The following is a 13,199-nucleotide window of genomic DNA, read 5'->3' as shown; positions in this document are numbered from 1 at the left end:
CATGCTGATGTAAACGAGTGAAGATTCTTCAGATGCCTTGTTTTATATTTCATTTATTATACTTGATTGCCGTTTCCCATGACAGAGAGGTAGCGCCAGGAAACAGACAAAAAATGGCCCATCCACTCATACACACACACACACACACACAACATATAATAAATAATAAAAAAAAATAAAATAAATAATATATTTTTTTTTTTTTTTTTTTTTTTTTATACTTTGTCGCTGTCTCCCGCGTTTGCGAGGTAGCGCAAGGAAACAGACGAAAGAAATGGCCCAACCCACACATGTATATACATACACGTCCACACACGTAATATACATACCATACATCTCAATGTACACATATATATACACACACAGACACATACATGTATAATCATGCACACAAATTCACACTGTCTTTAATCATTCCCATCGCCACCTCGCCACACATGGAATAACATCCCCCTCCCCCTCACGTGTGCGAGGTAGGGCTAGGAAGACAACAAAGGCCCCATTCATTCACACTCAGTCTCTAGCTGTCATGCAATAATGCCGAAACCACAGCTCCCTTTCCACATTCCAGGCCTCACAGAACTTTCCATGGTTTACCCCAGACACTTCACATGCCTGATTCAATCCATTGACAGCACGTCGACCCTGGTATACCACATTGATCCAATTCACTCTATTCCTTGCACGCCTTTCACCCTCCTGCATGTTCAGGCCCCGATCACTCAAAATCTTTTTCACTCCATCTTTCCACCCCCAAATTTTTGGTCTCCCACTTCTCCTCGTTCCCTCCACTTCTGACACATATATCCTCTTGGTCAATCTTTCCTCACTCATTCTCTCCATGTGCCCAAACCATTTCAAAACACCCTCTTCTGCTCTCTCAACCACGTTCTTTTTATTTCTACACTCTCTCTTACCCTTACATTACTTACTTGTATATGTACATACATATACTTACAACATATACACAACTCCTGCTCAGGAGTATTGCTACTCCTTCCTTAGCTCTTGTCCTCTCACCAAACCAATCTTTCCCTTTACCCTTGAGCTTCGTTTTCACTCAAAGCCAGAATATCCAGCTTTCTTTCCTCAAACATACTACCTATCTTGTCTTTCTTCTCATCTTGGTTACATCCACACACATTCAGACACCCCAGTCTGAGCCTTCGAGGAGGATGAGCACTCCCTGCCTGACTACTCCTTCTGTTTCCCCTTCTAGAAATTGTAATTGAAATACTGAACTAGTATTTCTAAAGTAACAGGGATAGCTGTGTCCACAGCACAGACAAGAATTTGTAGCTCGTACTTGCCTACAGGGTAAAGCTTTATATGGGTATAAGTCTGGTGTTTGCTTTGAAGAATGTATGTGAGAAATACTTAGAAAAGCAAATGGATTTGTATGTAGCATTTATAGATCTGGAGAAGGCATATGATAGAGTTGATAGAGATGCTCTGTGGAAGGTATTGAGAATATATGGTGTGGGAGGCAAGTTGTTACAAGCAGTGAAAAGTTTTTATCGAGGATGTAAGGCATGTGTACGTGTAGGAAGAGGGAAAGTGATTGGTTCTCAGTGAAGTTAGGTTTGCGGCAGGGGTGTGTGATGTCTCCATGGTTGTTTAATTTGTTTATGGATGGGGTTGTTAGGGAGGTGAATGCAAGAGTTTTGGAAAGAGGGGCAAGTATGAAGTCTGTTGGGGATGAGAGAGCTTGGGAAGTGAGTCAGTTGTTGTTCGCTGATGATACAGCGCTGGTGGCTGATTCATGTGAGAAACTGCAGAGGCTGGTGACTGAGTTTGGTAAAGTGTGTGAAAGAAGAAAGTTAAGAGTAAATGTGAATTGGAGCAAGGTAGTTAGGTACAGTGGGGTTGAGGGATAAGTCAATTGGGAGGTAAGTTTGAATGGAGAAAAACTGGAGGAAGTTAAGTGTTTTAGATATCTGGGAGTGGTTCTGGCAGCGGATGGAACCATGGAAGCGGAAGTGGATCATAGGGTGGGGGAGGGGGCGAAAATCCTGGGAGCCTTGAAGAATGTGTGGAAGTCGAGAACATTATCTCGGAAAGCAAAAATGGGTATGTTTGAAGGAATAGTGGTTCCAACAATGTTGTATGGTTGCGAGGCGTGGGCTATGGATAGAGTTGTGCACAGGAGGATGGATGTGCTGGAAATGAGATGTTTGAGGACAATGTGTGGTGTGAGGTGGTTTGATCGAGTAAGTAACATAAGGGTAAGAGAGATGTGTGGAAATAAAAAGAGCGTGGTTGAGAGAGCAGAAGAGGGTGTTTTGAAATGGTTTGGGCACATGGAGAGAATGAGTGAGGAAGATTGACCAGAGGATATATGTGTCGGAGGTGGAGGGAACGAGGAGAAGTGGGAGACCAAATTGGAGGTGGAAAGATGGAGTGAAAAAGATTTTGTGTGATCGGGGCCTGAACTTGCAGGAGGGTGAAAGGAGGGCAAGGAATAGAGTGAATTGGATCAATGTGGTATACCGGGGTTGACGTGCTGTCAGTGGATTGAATCAGGGCATGTGAAGCGTCTAGGGTAAACCATGGAAAGCTGTGTAGGTATGTATATTTGCGTGTGTGGACGTATGTATATACATGTGTATGGGGGTGGGTTGGGCCATTTCTTTCGTCTGTTTCCTTGCGCTACCTAGCAAACGCAGGAGACAGCAACAAAGCAAAAAAAAAAAAAAAAATGTCTGGTGAAGTGGAGTTTAGGATTGGGTTCGCTGGGTGACTAATACTAGTCATCATATAATCATTTATGGTAGTCTATTTGCTTTATCAAAGGTCTTCCCCTTCACCTACTCACAATCATTTTACTCATACACAATCCTTTACACACTGCCCTTATTAAAATACATGCACATACACCCAGAACTCTTTCAATTTACCATACACAACTTTATACAACTGCACCTACATTCTATGAAATCATATCCACTTTTCATATAATCTAATTTCATTCCTTTAGCACCCAACTCAAAAGTTAAAGTACAAAATATTACTAGCTTACAGTGACTGTCAAGAGCCATTCCATCAAATAGAAAAACTGATACATGATGTAACAGCTTTCCATCTTAAAACAAAGAATTCCACTCACTCTCTAAATTCTGTGTTTCATTTAAAAATTCAATTTTCTTTATGGGGTCTCGCAGCTCCTCCTTTATAAAAGCAGCAAAAGCATCGGCAGATCTTTGTCCTCGGTACTCTCGTTTTGAAGCCTGACCATTCCGTAAAAGCTTCAGTGTTGGGTACTTTGTGATATGGAAAGTGAATGGACATGCCCGCTGCAAAAATATAATAAGTCACTTTTAAGATGTACCACAATAAGTCATAAGTCACTTTTAAGACGTACCATGCATAATTGTCCTCTTCAAACTACCAAAAATATACAAAAAATTTGAAGTTCACAATTTAATAAACTGACAGTATCAGTCAAAACTGACAAGTGGTTCTATGCAACAAGAAAAAAAATCATACATGACCAGTTAAATTCATCCCTTACATTGTCATACCTTTAATCTTAACCATCTACAAATAAAATACATCTTGAGATAATCAACACAAATACATACAATTTTCAAAATTTTTGTTACATAGAAAACCTAATACTTTACAAGCTGTAAGCTTCCTGTTAAAAATGAACTATCCAAGACAGACATTTCTCCTTGTTCCCTCCACCTCTGACACAAATATCCTATTTGTCAACCTTCCATCACTCATTCTCTCCACTTGTCCAAACCATTTCAACACACCCTCTTCTGCTCTCTCAACCAAACTCTTTTTATTTCCACACATCTCTCTTACCCTTTCATTACTTACTCGATCAAACCACCTCACACCACATACTGTCCTCAAACACACTTTCCAAAACATCCAACCCTCTCTGTACAACCCTATCTATAGCCCATGTCTCAAAACCATATAATATTGTTGGAACTACTATTCCTTCAAACATACCCATTTTTGCTCTCCATGATAACGTTCTTGACTTTCACACATTCTTCATCACTCCCAGAACCTTCACCCCCTCCCTTACCTGTGACTCACTTCCACTTTCCCCCAAATCTGATGCTCTATACATGCCTTTACCCTCTCAATCAATACCTTACCATATAATTTACCAGGAATACTCAACAAACTTATGCCTCTAGTTTAAACACATCTTTATCCCCTTTGCCTTTGTACAATGGCACTGTGCATGCATTCTGCCAATCCTCAGGCACATCACCATGAACATACCTACACTGAATATCCTTATCAACTAATCAACAACACAGTCACCCCCTTTTTTCATAAATTCCACTGCAATACCATCCAAACCCGGCACCTTGCCAGATTTCATCTTCTGCAAGCTTTCATTACTCCTCTCATAACCAAACCATTCTCCCTGACCCTCTCATTTCACATACCACCTTGACCAAAACACCCTTCATCTGCCACTCTATCACCAAAGACATTCAGCAAACCTTCAAGAAACTCACTCCATCTCTACCTGTTATTACTTCCCCCCTTGCCACTTTCACCGATGTTCCAGTTTGTTCTCTTGTCTTACGCACATTATTTACCTCCTTCCAAATATCTTTATTTTCCTTAAGTTTAATGATACTCTCTCACCCCAACTCTCATTTGCCCTCTTTTTCAACCCTTGCACCTTTCTCTTAACCTCTGCCACCTTCTTTTATACATCTCCCAGTCATCTTGCACTCCTTCCTTGTAAGTTTCGTCCAAATGCCTCTCTTTTCTCTTTTATGAACAACTTTACTTCTTCACCCCACCACTCACTACACCTTTCTAATCTGCCCACTTCTCACCTTTCTCATGTCACATGCATCTTTTTTTTCACATGCCATCTCTGCTTCCCTTAGTACAACCCATTCCTCACCCACTCCCCTCACGTCATATGTTCTCAGCTTTTGCCATTCTTCACTCAATCTCTCTCGGTACTTCCTCACACAAGTCTCCTTTCCAAGCTCACATACTTTCATCACTCTCTTCTCCCCAACATTCTCTCTTCTTTGTTGAAAACCTCGACAAATCTTTACCTTCGCCTCCATAAGACAGTGATCAGACATCCTCCAGCTGCTCCTCTCAGCAAATAACATCCAGAATCTTATAATCCCTAAATTGTGCATAAATTCCACAGACTTCTCTGGTAAGCATAAAAAAAGTAAGAGCTGAAACATATATAGTAATGGCCACCAGTCTTAAACTTCAAATGATGTTGGCTGCCATTTAAGGGCTAAAGGACACATGAATAGACCTGTATCAGATATATTTACGATACCTGATCCACAAATTATGTACGACATACAAACTGGCATCAACACTCAACATTCATCCCAATTTTGCAAGGTAAAACATTTCCAAACAATGAAACAATGTACAGTTTTTAATAAGGAACCAGTATAAAGCGTAAACTTACATTGAGCATCACAATCCACTTTTCCCATAACAACACGTCCTTGATCTGGGAATGCCTCATGAACTTTATCCGCCGCCTCATCCACGTCGGTGCTAAAATGTTACTGAATCGACACCAATCTGCATAGAAGTTGATGAAGACTAATTCATTGTTACCTGTAAATGAAAATTCAATATGCAAGACTAGTTCACTGTTACCTGTAAAAGAAAAATTCCACATGCAAAGATTATTGATTAAATGTAATTATAAAACAAACATTGCAGACAACACCAAGATTTACGAACTAAGAAGTTACGACACGAGACAGCAAGGAAGGTCTTACTGTCCAGATTAGGGAATACCAAAGAGATGAAAGAACTATTTTCCACTCTCTCTTTCAAAATTCCTGGTCTTTCTCTCATATGCTATCGAGCTGAATGTGATGTCTATTCCTCACATACACCATACAATTAACCCCTAAAATTTACTGCTTCACACTTTTTCTCATCAATCTTTGTTTCATATTGCCATTTCCTGAGAAACACTTCGACCACTTTTCTGTTTTTCTCGTATTCTTTCAACACCCTTTTCCACTCAATGCAAGGCCTTGGTTAGTATTTCTATCTGTAGCTGGGATCTCTGTCCCACATTATAACTCAGGAAATAAAAAACAACCAAAGACACTTCTTCAGAAAAAGTTTCTTGCATAACTTTCCTCGGTAAAGTTAAATTTTGAAAGACAGCAGCATATTTTCCATATGCTAAGGAAAGACACAACGTTATGAATAAATACAATACAGGAAACGCTATCAGCAAAGTGTAAAGGCCACACTGTCTTCTAAAAACAGCCTTCACAGACATGAATGAACTGATTACACAAACTAAACCTTACCAACTACATCGGAGCACATAGCACCCTGGCTCACATGGAGCCCCACATTAGTCCATGAGCACACTCACAAGCGAGACAAAAGAGATGTGATTTTGGCTAAAACATCCAATTTTTTTGTATGCCATATACATTAAACATATTCTGATAACATGCTGATGTAAACGAGTGAAGATTCTTCAGATGCCTTGTTTTATATTTCATTTATTATACTTGATTGCCGTTTCCCATGACAGAGAGGTAGCGCCAGGAAACAGACAAAAAATGGCCATCCACTCATACACACACACACACACACACCACAAACATATAATAAATAATAAAAAAAAATAAAATAAATAATATATTTTTTTTTTTTTTTTTTTTTTTTTTATACTTTGTCGCTGTCTCCCGCGTTTGCGAGGTAGCGCAAGGAAACAGACGAAAGAAATGGCCCAACCCCCCCCATACACATGTATATACATACGTCCACACACGCAAATATACATACCTACACAGCTTTCCATGGTTTACCCCAGACGCTTCACATGCCTTGATTCAATCCACTGACAGCACGTCAACCCCGGTATACCACATCGCTCCAATTCACTCTATTCCTTGCCCTCCTTTCACCCTCCTGCATGTTCAGGCCCCGATCACACAAAATCTTTTTCACTCCATCTTTCCACCTCCAATTTGGTCTCCCTCTTCTCCTTGCTCCCTCCACCTCCGACAATATATTCTCTTGGTCAATCTTTCCTCACTCATCCTCTCCATGTGTCCAAACCACTTCAAAACACCCTCTTCTGCTCTCTCATACTACGCTCTTTTTTATTTCCACACATCTCTCTTACCCTTACGTTACTCACTCGATCAAACCACCTCACACCACACATTGTCCTCAAACATCTCATTTCCAGCACATCCATCCTCCTGCGCACAACTCTATCCATAGCCCACGCCTCGCAACCATACAACATTGTTGGAACCACTATTCCTTCAAACATACCCATTTTTGCTTTCCGAGATAATGTTCTCGACTTCCACACATTCTTCAAGGCCCCCAGAATTTTCGCCCCCTCCCCCACCCTATGATCCACTTCCGCTTCCATGGTTCCATCCGCTGCCAGATCCACTCCCAGATATCTAAAACACTTCACTTCCTCCAGTTTTTCTCCGTTCAAACTCACCTCCCAATTGACTTGACCCTCAACCCTACTGTACCTAATAACCTTGCTCTTATTCACATTTACTCTTAACTTTCTTCTTCCACACACTTTACCAAACTCAGTCACCAGCTTCTGCAGTTTCTCACATGAATCAGCCACCAGCGCTGTATCATCAGCGAACAACAACTGACTCACTTCCCAAGCTCTCTCATCCCCAACAGACTTCATACTTGCCCCTCTTTCCAAGACTCTTGCATTTACCTCCCTAACAACCCCATCCATAAACAAATTAAACAACCATGGAGACATCACACACCCCTGCCGCAAACCTACATTCACTGTATATATATATATATATATATATATATATTTTTGATACTATTCGCCATTTCCCGCATTAGCGAGGTAGCGTTAAGAATAGAGGACTGGGCCTTTGAGGGAATATCCTCATATGGCCCCCTTCTCTGTTCCTTCTTTTGGAAAATTTAAAAAAAAAATGAGCGGGGAGGATTTCCAGCCCCCCGCTCCCTTCCCTTTTAGTCGCCTTCTACGACATGCAGGGAATACGTGAGAAGTATTCTTTCTCCCCTATATATATTTATCTATTTATTCACTTTGCCCTGCCGCCGTCTCCCGCGCTAGCCCAGCAGCGCAAGGAAACAGACGAAAGAATGGCCCAACCCACCCACATACACATGTATATACATACACGTCCACACACACCACATACACACACCTATACATCTCAATGTATACATATATATACACACACAGACATATACATATATACCCATGTACACAATTCATACTGTCTGCCCCTATTCATTCCCATCGCCACCCCGCCACACATGGAATAGCAACATCCCCCCCCCTCATGCGTGCGAGGCAGCACCAGGAAAAGACAACAAAGGCCCCATTCGTTCACACTCAGTCTCCAGCTGCCATGCAATAATGCATCGAAACCATAGCTTCCTTTCCACATCCAGGCCCCACAGAACTTTCCATGGTTCACCCCAAACGCTTCACATGCCCCGGCTCAATCCACCGACACCACGTCGACCCCAGCATACCACATCACTCCAACTCACTCCACCCCCCGCACGCCCCCCACCCTCCCGCATGTCCAGGCCCTGACAACCCAAACTCCCCCCCACTCCATCTTTCCACCTCCAAGGGTATATATATATATATATAAATATATATATATATATATATATATATATATATATATATATATATATATATATATATATATATATATATACACCCCTGGGGTATATATATATATATATATATATATATATATATATATATATATATATATATATATATATATATATATATATTAATATATATATATATTAATATATATTAATATATATATATATATATATATATATATATTAATATATAAAAATATATATATATATTTTTAACTTTCTAAAATGGGAAACAGAAGAAGGAGTCACGCGGGGAATGCTCATACTCCCCGAAGGCTCAGATTGGGGTGCCTAAATGTGTGTGGATGTAACCAAGATGTGAAAAAAGGAGAGATAGGTAGTATGTTTGAGGAAAGGAACCTGGATGTTTTGGCTCTGAGTGAAACGAAGCTCAAGGGTGAAGGGGAAGAGTGTTTTGGGAATGTCTTGGGAGTAAAGTCAGGGGTTAGTGAGAGGACAAGAGTAAGGGAAGGAGTAGCAGTACTCCTGAAACAGGAGTTGTGGGAGTACGTGATAGAATGTAAGAAAGTAAATTCTCGATTAATATGGGTAAAACTGAAAGTTGATGGAGAGAGATGGGTGATTATTGGTGCATATGCACCTGGGCATGAGAAGAAAGATCATGAGAGGCAAGTGTTTTGGGAGCAGCTGAATGAGTGTGTTAGTGGTTTTGATGCACGAGACCGGGTTATAGTGATGGGTGATTTGAATGCAAAAGTGAGTAATGTGGCAGTTGAGGGAATAATTGGTATACATGGGGTGTTCAGTGTTGTAAATGGAAATGGTGAAGAGCTTGTAGATTTATGTGCTGAAAAAGGACTGATGATTGGGAATATCTGGTTTAAAAAGCGAGATATACATAAGTATACTTATGTAAGTAGGAGAGATGGCCAGAGAGCGTTATTGGATTACGTGTTAATTGACAGGCGCGCGAAAGAGAGACTTTTGGATGTTAATGTGCTGAGAGGTGCAACTGGAGGGATGTCTGATCATTATCTTGTGGAGGCTAAGGTGAAGATTTGTATGGGTTTTCAGAAAAAAAGAGTGAATGTTGGGGTGAAGAGGGTGGTGAGAGTAAGTGAGCTTGGGAAGGAGACTTGTGTGAGGAAGTACCAGGAGAGACTGAGTACAGAATGGAAAAAGGTGAGAACAATGGAAGTAAGGGGAGTGGGGGAGGAATGGGATGTATTTAGGGAATCAGTGATGGATTGCGCAAAAGATGCTTGTGGCATGAGAAGAGTGGGAGGTGGGTTGATTAGAAAGGGTAGTGAGTGGTGGGATGAAGAAGTAAGAGTATTAGTGAAAGAGAAGAGAGAGGCATTTGGACGATTTTTGCAGGGAAAAAATGCAGTTGAGTGGGAGACGTATAAAAGAAAGAGACAGGAGGTCAAGAGAAAGGTGCAAGAGGTGAAAAAAAGGGCAAATGAGAGTTGGGGTGAGAGAGTATCATTAAATTTTAGGGAGAATAAAAAGATGTTCTGGAAGGAGGTAAATAAAGTGCGTAAGACAAGGGAGCAAATGGGAACTTCAGTGAAGGGCGCAAATGGGGAGGTGATAACAAGTAGTGGTGATGTGAGAAGGAGATGGAGTGAGTATTTTGAAGGTTTGTTGAATGTGTTTGATGATAGAGTGGCAGATATAGGGTGTTTTGGTCGAGGTGGTGTGCAAAGTGAGAGGGTTAGGGAAAATGATTTGGTAAACAGAGAAGAGGTAGTAAAAGCTTTACGGAAGATGAAAGCCGGCAAGGCAGCAGGTTTGGATGGTATTGCAGTGGAATTTATTAAAAAAGGGGGTGACTGTATTGTTGACTGGTTGGTAAGGTTATTTAATGTATGTATGACTCACGGTGAGGTGCCTGAGGATTGGCGGAATGGGTGCATAGTGCCATTGTACAAAGGCAAAGGGGATAAGAGTGAGTGCTCAAATTACAGAGGTATAAGTTTGTTGAGTATTCCTGGTAAATTATATGGGAGGGTATTGATTGAGAGGGTGAAGGCATGTACAGAGCATCAGATTGGGGAAGAGCAGTGTGGTTTCAGAAGTGGTAGAGGATGTGTGGATCAGGTGTTTGCTTTGAAGAATGTATGTGAGAAATACTTAGAAAAGCAAATGGATTTGTATGTAGCATTTATGGATCTGGAGAAGGCATATGATAGAGTTGATAGAGATGCTCTGTGGAAGGTATTAAGAATATATGGTGTGGGAGGCAAGTTGTTAGAAGCAGTGAAAAGTTTTTATCGAGGATGTAAGGCATGTGTACGCCTAGGAAGAGAGGAAAGTGATTGGTTCTCAGTGAATGTAGGTTTGCGGCAGGGGTATGTGATGTCTCCATGGTTGTTTAATTTGTTTATGGATGGGGTTGTTAGGTAGGTGAATGCAAGAGTTTTGGAAAGAGGGGCAAGTATGAAGTCTGTTGGGGATGAGAGAGCTTGGGAAGTGAGTCAGTTGTTGTTCGCGGATGATACAGCGCTGGTGGCTGATTCATGTGAGAAACTGCAGAAGCTGGTGACTGAGTTTGGTAAAGTGTGTGAAAGAAGAAAGTTAAGAGTAAATGTGAATAAGAGCAAGGTTATTAGGTACAGTAGGGTTGAGGGTCAAGTCAATTGGGAGGTGAGTTTGAATGGAGAAAAACTGGAGGAAGTGAGGTGTTTTAGATATCTGGGAGTGGATCTGGCAGCGGATGGAACCATGGAAGCGGAAGTGGATCATAGGGTGGGGGAGGGGGCGAAAATTCTGGGAGCCTTGAAGAATGTGTGGAAGTCGAGAACATTATCTCGGAAAGCAAAAATGGGTATGTTTGAAGGAATAGTGGTTCCAACAATGTTGTATGGTTGCGAGGCGTGGGCTATGGATAGAGTTGTGTGCAGGAGGGTGGATGTGCTGGAAATGAGATGTTTGAGGACAATGTGTGGTGTGAGGTGGTTTGATCAAGTAAGTAACGTAAGGGTAAGAGAGATGTGTGGAAATAAAAAGAGCGTGGTTGAGAGAGCAGAAGAGGGTGTTTTGAAATGGTTTGGGCACATGGAGAGAATGAGTGAGGAAAGATTGACCAAGAGGATATATGTGTCGGAGGTGGAGGGAACGAGGAGAAGAGGGAGACCAAATTGGAGGTGGAAAGATAGAGTGAAAAAGATTTTGTGTGATCGGGGCCTGAACATGCAGGAGGGTGAAAGGAGGGCAAGGAATAGAGTGAATTGGAGCGATGTGGTATACCGGGGTTGACGTGCTGTCAGTGGATTGAATCGGGGCATGTGAAGCGTCTGGGGTAAACCATGGAAAGCTGTGTATGTATATTTGCGTGTGTGGACGTATGTATATACATGTGTATGGGGGTGGGTTGGGCCATTTCTTTCGTCTGTTTCCTTGCGCTACCTCGCAAACGCGGGAGACATCGACAAAGCAAAAAAAAAAAAAAATATATATATATATATATATATATATATATAAAAAACTTTCACTGCTTCTAACAACTTGCCTCCCACACCATATATTCTTAATACCTTCCACAGAGCTTCTCTATCAACTCTATCATATGCCTTCTCCAGATCCATAAATGCTACATACAAATCCATTTGCTTTTCTAAGTATTTCTCACATACATTCTTCAAAGCAAACACCTGATCCACACATCCTCTACCACTTCTGAAACCGCACTGCTCTTCCCCAATCTGATGCTCTGTACATGGAAGAGAGGAAAGTGATTGGTTCTCAGTGAATGTAGGTTTGCGGCAGGGGTGTGTGATGTCTCCATGGTTGTTTAATTTGTTTATGGATGGGGTTGTAAGGGAGGTAAATGCAAGAGTCCTGGAAAGAGGGGCAAGTATGAAGTCTGTTGGGGATGAGAGAGCTTGGGAAGTGAGTCAGTTGTTGTTCGCTGATGATACAGCGCTGGTGGCTGATTCATGTGAGAAACTGCAGAAGCTGGTGACTGAGTTTGGTAAAGTGTGTGGAAGAAGAAAGTTGAGAGTAAATGTGAATAAGAGCAAGGTTATTAGGTACAGTAGGGGTGAGGGTCAAGTCAATTGGGAGGTGAGTTTGAATGGAGAAAAACTGGAGGAAGTGAAGTGTTTTAGATATCTGGGAGTGGATCTGTCAGCGGATGGAACCATGGAAGCGGAAGTGGATCATAGGGTGGGGGAGGGGGCGAAAATTTTGGGAGCCTTGAAAAATGTGTGGAAGTCGAGAACATTATCTCGGAAAGCGAAAATGGGTATGTTTGAGGGAATAGTGGTTCCAACAATGTTGTATGGTTGCGAGGCGTGGGCTATGGATAGAGATGTGCGCAGGAGGATGGATGTGCTGGAAATGAGATGTTTGAGGACAATGTGTGGTGTGAGGTGGTTTGATCGAGTAAGTAACGTAAGGGTAAGAGAGATGTGTGGAAATAAAAAGAGCGTGGTTGAGAGAGCAGAAGAGGGTGTTTTGAAATGGTTTGGGCACATGGAGAGAATGAGTGAGGAGAGATTGACCAAGAGGATATATGTGTCGGAGGTGGAGGGAACGAGGAGAAGAGGGAGACCAAATTGGAGGTG

General features: G+C 41.6%; 1 protein-coding gene across 1 annotated transcript in view; it reads right to left on the bottom strand.

Annotated features, from left to right (window-relative positions):
* Positions 1-13,199, bottom strand: part of ERp44 (Endoplasmic reticulum protein 44) — a 60,822-nt gene that overhangs the window by 38,319 nt on the left and 9,304 nt on the right. The window lies entirely within an intron of this gene.

This window comes from Panulirus ornatus, chromosome 61 (genome assembly GCF_036320965.1).
Source record: "Panulirus ornatus isolate Po-2019 chromosome 61, ASM3632096v1, whole genome shotgun sequence".
Lineage (NCBI taxonomy): Eukaryota > Metazoa > Arthropoda > Malacostraca > Decapoda > Palinuridae > Panulirus > Panulirus ornatus.
The sequence above is the reverse complement of the archived record's forward strand: the minus strand, read 5'-3'. Positions and strand labels throughout refer to the sequence as shown.